Source organism: Astatotilapia calliptera, chromosome 19, assembly GCF_964374335.1.
Source record: "Astatotilapia calliptera chromosome 19, fAstCal68.1, whole genome shotgun sequence".
In the NCBI taxonomy this organism is placed as follows: domain Eukaryota; kingdom Metazoa; phylum Chordata; class Actinopteri; order Cichliformes; family Cichlidae; genus Astatotilapia; species Astatotilapia calliptera.
Window position 1 is genome coordinate 30,369,887 of NC_137440.1, and position 7,787 is coordinate 30,377,673.

At 44.0% G+C, this 7,787-nt stretch overlaps 1 pseudogene across 1 annotated transcript; it reads left to right on the plus strand.

The window, feature by feature from the left end:
• The first annotated feature begins 440 nt into the window (after positions 1–440).
• LOC113028933 (histone H1 pseudogene) lies at positions 441–3,857 on the plus strand (annotated as a pseudogene). The gene has a single exon (XR_013903599.1). The product of XR_013903599.1 is annotated as a histone H1 pseudogene (transcript).
• The last annotated feature ends 3,930 nt before the right edge of the window (positions 3,858–7,787 follow it).

Sequence of the window (7,787 nt, forward strand, 5' to 3'; positions counted from 1 at the left end):
ACCCTTTGATCAGCAACACACACACACACACACACACACACACACACACACACACACACACACACACACACACACACAGGCAAGGTACTCTTTGTTTGTATGTAGACGTCGGTATGTTAATGAACCTATGCATATTCATGTAACCTCAATAAAAGGACAGTGTATGGGAGGACGGACGAGAGCTACTGGGGTCAAGCGAAGGAACGGCGTTTGTCTGGTTCTCTCCCGTGCACGAGTACCATGAAGAAGTTTGCCTACTTGCGTCTTGCTTGCAGTGTAATTATATTGTCTTAACGTTCCAGCGAATAGGTTTATGCTACAAACCTAACATTAATTGGTCCTTCGATGCCGGCTCCCTGGGATCGCATTCACCGAGGGGGGGGAGGCACGCTGAAAGACTGACGTCAGCCAGGAAGTTCCTGTGGATTCGCTGTCTGTCTTTCTCCTCGATGAATGGCGATCAGCGGGATTCAGGCTGATATTACACGCTAAGCAACGCCAAGTAAGTTTAAAGAGGCCGACTCTATAACCGTGTCGTTGTGCAGTCTCCGCCATTTTGTGAGGCGTTGAGAAGTTCGCTGCTTTGTGGAGCGATAACTGGGTTAGTGTCCCGAAAAAGAAGTTTTGGTTAAATCGCCCAAGGGTCCCAAGCGTCCGGTGAGTGTCCGGTTTTGAAATCGCCCTGGGTGTGTGTCCCGAGCGTCCCTTCATTGGGTTTTGTCGCGCGAGTGGGTGAGCGTCCCACAACTGGGTCAGGGTCCCGAGCGGTCCGGTGTGAGTCCGGAGTAGGCCTATTTTGTGTTGTTGTCATTGTTGTCGTCGTCGTCGTTTTTGTTGTTGTTGTTGTGTGAGTGTGTGCGGAGCAGAACACGTGGTCTGTGACACCGACTGTTGTTGTTATCATGGGTTTCTAAGCAACCAAGAGTGAGTTAGAGGGAGAAAGACGTTTGTGCTGGACTTTGCTCCTGGCAGCACAAAGTATTTATGTATAAAAGAGAGAGAGCGAAGGCTCCACAGCTGCGTGGGTGCACGCGAATGCGGTCGCGCGGGTTTCACGCGGACCTGAGCCGTGCGGTTAATCGCAGGCTTATAAATAGAAGAGATTCAAATGTTAGAAGTTTTCAGAAAACACACCAGCCTTGAAGAGTGTGTGGAAAAGGCCAGCCCACATCAGCAGCTGTGCTCTGGTGGGTGACTTTCCCCCCACCCCTTCCTGACACAAAATGTTAACAGCCTGTGTGCCAAACCATTGAGGTGGATAGTTGTTAAAAGTAACCTACATTAAACTTGTGGTTGCTTAAATTCAGTACGATGACATGTGAGGTGAAGTGATATAGATAAATATTTAAACTAATGAAGTGCATAGAGGCACTTGACCTGTGTGGAAGACTGTCGTCTTATTATGAGCCATTGTTGAGATATAGAGCACATCTGTGAAAACAACTAATATGCTGAACCCTATATGAAACATCTAAAAGTACGTGATGGAGAAGCTGAATTGAATATGAAAGTGTAAGACTTTGCCGCTGTGGGCAGAGCAACTACTGTGTGATGTTGCGTTGCAGTTTTTTTTTCTCTTCTGAGCTGATGTGCAGGCTACACATTATCAGATCGAGAGCTGTCTGAGAACTACTCTAAGAGAGGGAAACAGCGCTATGTTAACTGTGATAACTGAAGTGTGCAGCGTTTCCATGAGCAGTTTTCCTGCATCTTGACTTGTGTGTAGAGTGTTCATAACATCAGCATCATGTTTTTGTTTATTTGTTTGTTGGGTTGAAAAATAGTTAAATAAACTGGTGATCATATTTACGGATCACCATGGCACATATCATCAGCCATGTGATTTATTTTTGCAGATGACAAAGTGAGTGTGAATGTGTCTGACGTCACAGTGTTTTTGTGCACTGTGCAAAAGTGATTGCCTCTGATTGTGAGTGAGAGCGGTGATTTTGCAGACCACCAGCTATTGTGAAGAAAAAAAAAAAGAGTGAAAGAGAAATAATCATAGGAAAAAGGTTTTGTGTTGATCAGCCGAAAAACAACTACAATGTCATTTTCTGCTTTTAAGAAAGGATTGTTCACACAAACACAGACAGAGAGAGAGAGAGAGAGAGATGTGTGTTGATTAAGCAGTGATGATAATAATGAACATGTCTTAGTTTGTCACTTTCAGGTGAAAAGCAGACCTGAATCAATTTTCCACATGCAACAGTCGGAAGAAAGTTATAGTTTAACATCATTGGAAACATGCAGGCCAAGTTTCTGGCTGACTTATTTACAGTGCCATGTGTTTCTCAACCTCACAAGCGAGCTCACTCCTCCCTGAAGATAAGGAATGCAGCTCCAAAGCAATAACATGATAAAGAGACAGCAGCAAGTCCTGAGCACAAAAAGTCCCAGCAAAGCAGCAGCAATGTGGATAAACAGCAGCAGAAGAAGAAAGCAAACCCATCTTCCTGTCTGATTGGTTGAATTTCACGGAGGGGCGAGCAAGATGGCAGCGTGAAGAGGAGTTTTTGTTTGAGTTCTCAGCACAAGACACTTATTTGATGTCTTTCTGGCCTTCGGGACTTTTTTGGAGATCAGCGCGCTAAACTTGCTGGATCTGAGGCCAGGGTCTGCGGCGGCAGCATGTTGAAATGCTCAAAAAGGACTGAGTGACTCGGGCAAGCCACATGCGGCTAGCGACATGAAAGAAATGGACCCTTCATGATGCGTTCAACGTGCCAGCGCTGTGGTGGGAAAGGCTCCATCATAAACACGCCCTGCGCCCTGCGCCGAGGTTCAGGCCAAGAAGAAGAAGACGATGACTTCCAAGCCCAAGAAGGTCGGCCTCAGCGTGGGCGAGCTGATTGTGAAAGCCGTGGCCGCTTCCAAGGAGCGCAACGGCCTGTCTGTGGCCGCTCTCAAGAAGGCTCTGGCTGCCGGAGGCTACGATGTGGACAAGAACAAGGCCCGTGTCAAGACCGCCATCAAGAGTCTGGTGGCGAAGGGCACTCTGGTGCAGACCAAGGGCACCGGGGCCTCCGGATCCTTCAAGATGAACAGGGTTACTGAGACCAAAGCCAAGAAGCCTGCCGCGGCCAAAGCCAAGAAACCGGCAGCAGCTGCTAAGAAGTCGCCCAAGAAGGCAGCGGCAGCACTTCAGACACTAGCACAAGGTCAACCGCATCAGAGGAGGGACAGGACAATAGTGAGAGTGGCTGTGACTTCACTGTGCATGTGAAGAAAACGTTTGAGGAGAACTGAACAGTTGGAGTTTGACATTTGCCACCTGTGGAGTAAAATGGCAAGAAGAGACAGTGGGACACAGGACAAAGCTGAAGGAGAACTGCCGGCTATTGGACTGTTGAAGTGGGAGAGGACAACAGAGTGAGAAGACTAGGTGAGAACACATAGGAATTATTTAATGTGGGAAATCAAAATTTGGGTTAGCAAACCTGGGGAAAAGAAAACTGACTGCTTAAGTTGGAAAATTGAGACGGAGTCTGAAACATTGCGAAAATAGAAACATATACAAAATCACACACACACAAGCAGAACATGCATTAACCCTACTAACAATTCCAAACACAAAATGACTCATGAAGACTCATAGCACATTAGTTAAGAAATGATTAAATAATAGCAGAGAAGTGTGTAGGAAAGGCAGCTTTAAGAACATGCTCTGCTGGAGATGCAGCTCCACAGACATGCATTAGACCTGCCTAATAACACAAACACATGTAATGAAAATTAGCTTGTTATCTTTCATCAGTGTTACAATAGTGTCAATTTAGCAGACACTTGTTATCAAATGCTGAATTTATCCTAAAGAAAAAAAATTGACTCTCCAAGTTGCAGGACAACAATTTAACTTTTGTGGGAAAAAAAAAAAAAATCCTGGTTTGATAAATCAGTGATCAGACAATAAATTTAGTGTTAAAATGGTAAATTGGGAGAAGCTTCCTGCTTGATTGAGGCAGCATAAGTAATTTACTGTATATAATTCCCTCGAAGCACAGGCAGACGCAAGTGGTTTTCTGTCACTGGTTTATTTGAAGACTTCTCTCCAAAGCCACCGTGAAAACTATACAGCATTAACAAAATAAAACTCAGCATAAGACACAGCAGTAATAACACTGTACAACAAACACGATAAATAAATAAATACCTCGTTGGCTGCATGCTGCAAAAAGGGAATTAGCCGCCGTTCTTCTGAGGTTTCCTTTAACCGTGTGTAGTCAAAGTCCACTTAACATGTCTTTCAATAAAAACCATCCTTTCTGCGCGCTTACAGGTGTTTTTCTTCGTTCTACCCAAAGAGGAAACTAGCGCAACTTGTAAGCGAACTTGACTTTCAAAATAAAAGCACCAAAACGTTGACTACAAAAAACAAACAAAGTAATGTACAGCTTAAATAATTTACAATCATGACATGGATCTTGACGAGATAAAGAAATAATCCAAATTATATACAATGTCATCATGCCAACAGTTACACTCCCACCAAATCACACAAATCTTTACGTGGGATTTCCCTAATGAAATAGTCTCTCCAAACAAGCATTTCTACTTATCACCAAAGACTTCTCGTTATCAACCCTTTGTCAGGTAACTTCCAGCAAATAACCATTTAGTCTGCTTCTAAGAGAGTAACCACTCTTTGAACAGGTCTCTCAAGAACAACAGTTTTAGCTGTGTGGCTCCCTCCTTTGTCATGTGTATCACTGACGTGCAACTTTATTCTCCTCACTCGATTATCTGATCCTGGATAAACTTCTGTGACTCTAGCCATCTTCCACCATAGGAATCTCAAATAATCTTGATCTTCCCTTTTGACATGAAACTGGTGGAACATTCTCTCAATGTCACACATGATTGCAACAGAACCTTTTCGAAAGCGACAAAGGACACCCACCAATGTGTTCGTTAAATCTGGACCAGTGAGTAGATGGTCGTTGAGAGATGTTTCTTGGAATTTGGCAGAGCAGTCAAATACCACACGTATTTTCCCTGGTTTCTGTGGATGATAAACCCCATGATGTGGAATATACCAAGCCAATTTCTCATCATTTTCTTCATCAGGGACCTTCTCTGCATCACCACATGAAATGATGTCATTCATGAAGCTTACGTAGTCTCTGTAGTACTGTTGGTCTTTCTTTAGTCTCCTTTCCAGGCACTTCAAGCGATGTATGGCACATATCTTGTTGTTGGGTAATTTAGGCCTGTCTTCTTTGAATGGCAGTGGCATTTCAAAGTGACCTGTATCATTTTGCACAATGTTTTTTCTCAACTTTGTCAGGAACTTGAGATCATCTTGAGACACAATATCATCTCCAGTTCTTTCTGAGAAGTCTGATTCCAAGACCCTTATGATGTCTGAAGGAGTTACTTCCTTCACTTTGGTTTGGCTCACATAATGCACTACCCTTTTGAGGTTGACAGAAGACTCAACATCTGGTATCACTTGTCTCACTACTATGCGATGACTGATTCCGATTGCGTCCCCATAATCAACACAGGGGTTTCCATTACCAACAATACTCCATCCAAGGTCTGTACGTTGTGCATAAGGCTCGTTCTCTTTGCCAGACACAACTTCTCTCGGAAGCAGGGCTTGTGAACAGTCATATCCGATAAGCAGACCCACGTCACAGTCCTGCAGAGGTGCAATTTCTGACTGTAAGTGTACTAGATGGGGCCACGCTTCTGCAGTTTCATTGGTTGGGATGTGAGTTCTGTTAGCTGGGATGAAATCACGCGTGTACACTGGTGGTAAGGAGATTCTCTTGTTGGAGTAAAAGCCACGGACTTGTAGGTTACTTACTCTTAGAGAACTCACCACTGTAGTTCTTGACGTCATGGTAGAAAGCTTAAGCTTGACTTGCTCTCCATTTGTCTGTAAGGTTTCTGCTGCTTCACTCAACACAAATGTTGTGTCACTCTGCGAGTCCAATAAAGCATACACAAGGACTTCTTGTGCTGGTTGTGTTGTGCAGGAAAGCCACACTGGAACTATTGCCGCTGTTTGCATTTTAGCTCCATGAAGCATTACTGTATTTGAAGTAGCAGTTCTGGTCATTTCGTAATCCTGTGCTAGTTGTACTTCTTCATGAACCTCACTCGAAGTTTCATGATTCCGATTTTGCTTGGCCTGTGGTGGTTTTTGCTTCTCTTTGGTTCGTTCTTCGTGCAAACAAGTAGGATGACGCTTCTGGCACTTGTCACAAACACTCCTACTGATGCAACTCTTTGAGTGATGACCGTACTTCAGACAACCAAAGCACAACTTTTCCATTTGAATGAATTTAATTCTATCATTAACTGCTTTCTCCCCGAACTTCCTGCATTGGTGCAATGTATGCCCAGTCCTTTTGCAGAAAAGACATGTATCAGCATATTTTTCACTGGAACTTGTGATGAGTGTCTTTGCTGCAAAGTTGAAATGTCTTGAGGATTTGGTTTTTTCAGTTTCATCTTGTTTCAGTGCCTGCAGCGATGTGAGAGGGTTGCAAGCAATTTTCACCTCTCTTGTCAAGAACTTCACAAATTGGCTGAAGGAGGGAAATTGATTAGTCGCTTCTTCTATTTCAATAACTTGTCTATTCCATCTTGCTGTTAGCCAATCTGGTAATTTTGACAAAATTTTTCTGTTTTCATTACAGTCATTCAAGATTTCCAGTGCCTTAATATGGACCATGGCGGCTTCACAACTACGGAGAAAGTCAGAAAACTCTCTGAGTTCAAAGCTGTCCTTGGAGCCTATCTTGGGCCATGTCTGAAGCTTATCTCTATATGCCTTTGCAATCGTGAATGGGTTTCCGTATCTTTCCTCCAAAATCTCAACTGCGGCAGCATAGGCTGATTCAGTTCCAAGAAGGAAATAGCCATCGATTGCTTTCTTAGCTTGTCCACTTACATACCGGCGAAGGTAGTAGATTTTCTCCTTATCTTGAATGCTCTTCTGGTCAATCAGCGTTTCAAAGGAGATTTTCCAATCACTGTATTTCAATGGATCCCCACTGAATACTGTAGGTTCAGGAATTGGAATTCGGTTGGCACTTAAAGCTCCTGCCAGCACTTTGACAAGTTCTGCAGTACTGTCATTTGAAGAAGTGGTCACAACTTGTGGTGCAGGAGGCATACACTGGGGCAAAGAGCCTGTGGAAGCACAAAGTTTATTATCCACTACAACCTCAGGTTGCAGTACGTCCTTTTGCTCTTCCTCTTTGTCATTCTCTTGATTGTACACCAGCATTCTCGCCCTTGCTGCACTGAGATCCTTCATTGCCTCCAGATGCTGTAATTTTCTCCGCTTTTCCTCCAGAGTCCTTTGTAGAGCTATGTGCTCTTCCTCTAGTTGAGCCTTAATTTTAGCTTCTTCTTCCTCTCTCTGCATTCTTCGTTTTACCTCTTCTGCCTCTCTTTCTAACCGACGTTTTACTGCTGCTGCCTCCTGCTCAGCTATCTTTTTCTTAGCTTCGGCTTCTAGACGCTCGATCTCTAACTGTTCTTTTTCTTGTTCTTGTAACACTTTAAGAACAGCCTGACTTGCAGCAACATCAGCAGCAGCATCTTGTCGCCTTGCAGAAGACCTGCTTGAAAGTACTGAGGTGCCTTTCAAAATGGAAGCAACAGAACCTGAATTGCAGGTGCTTGAATTAAAGAGAGAGCCTGCTTCTGGCCAGTCTTGCTCCTCCTTTTCTGGAGACCTTCCATGCAACCTACTTGAGGCTCTGGATGCAACAAATGTAGAAATCTCTACACACCGATCCACTCTACGACGCGTGACCTGGTCTGGA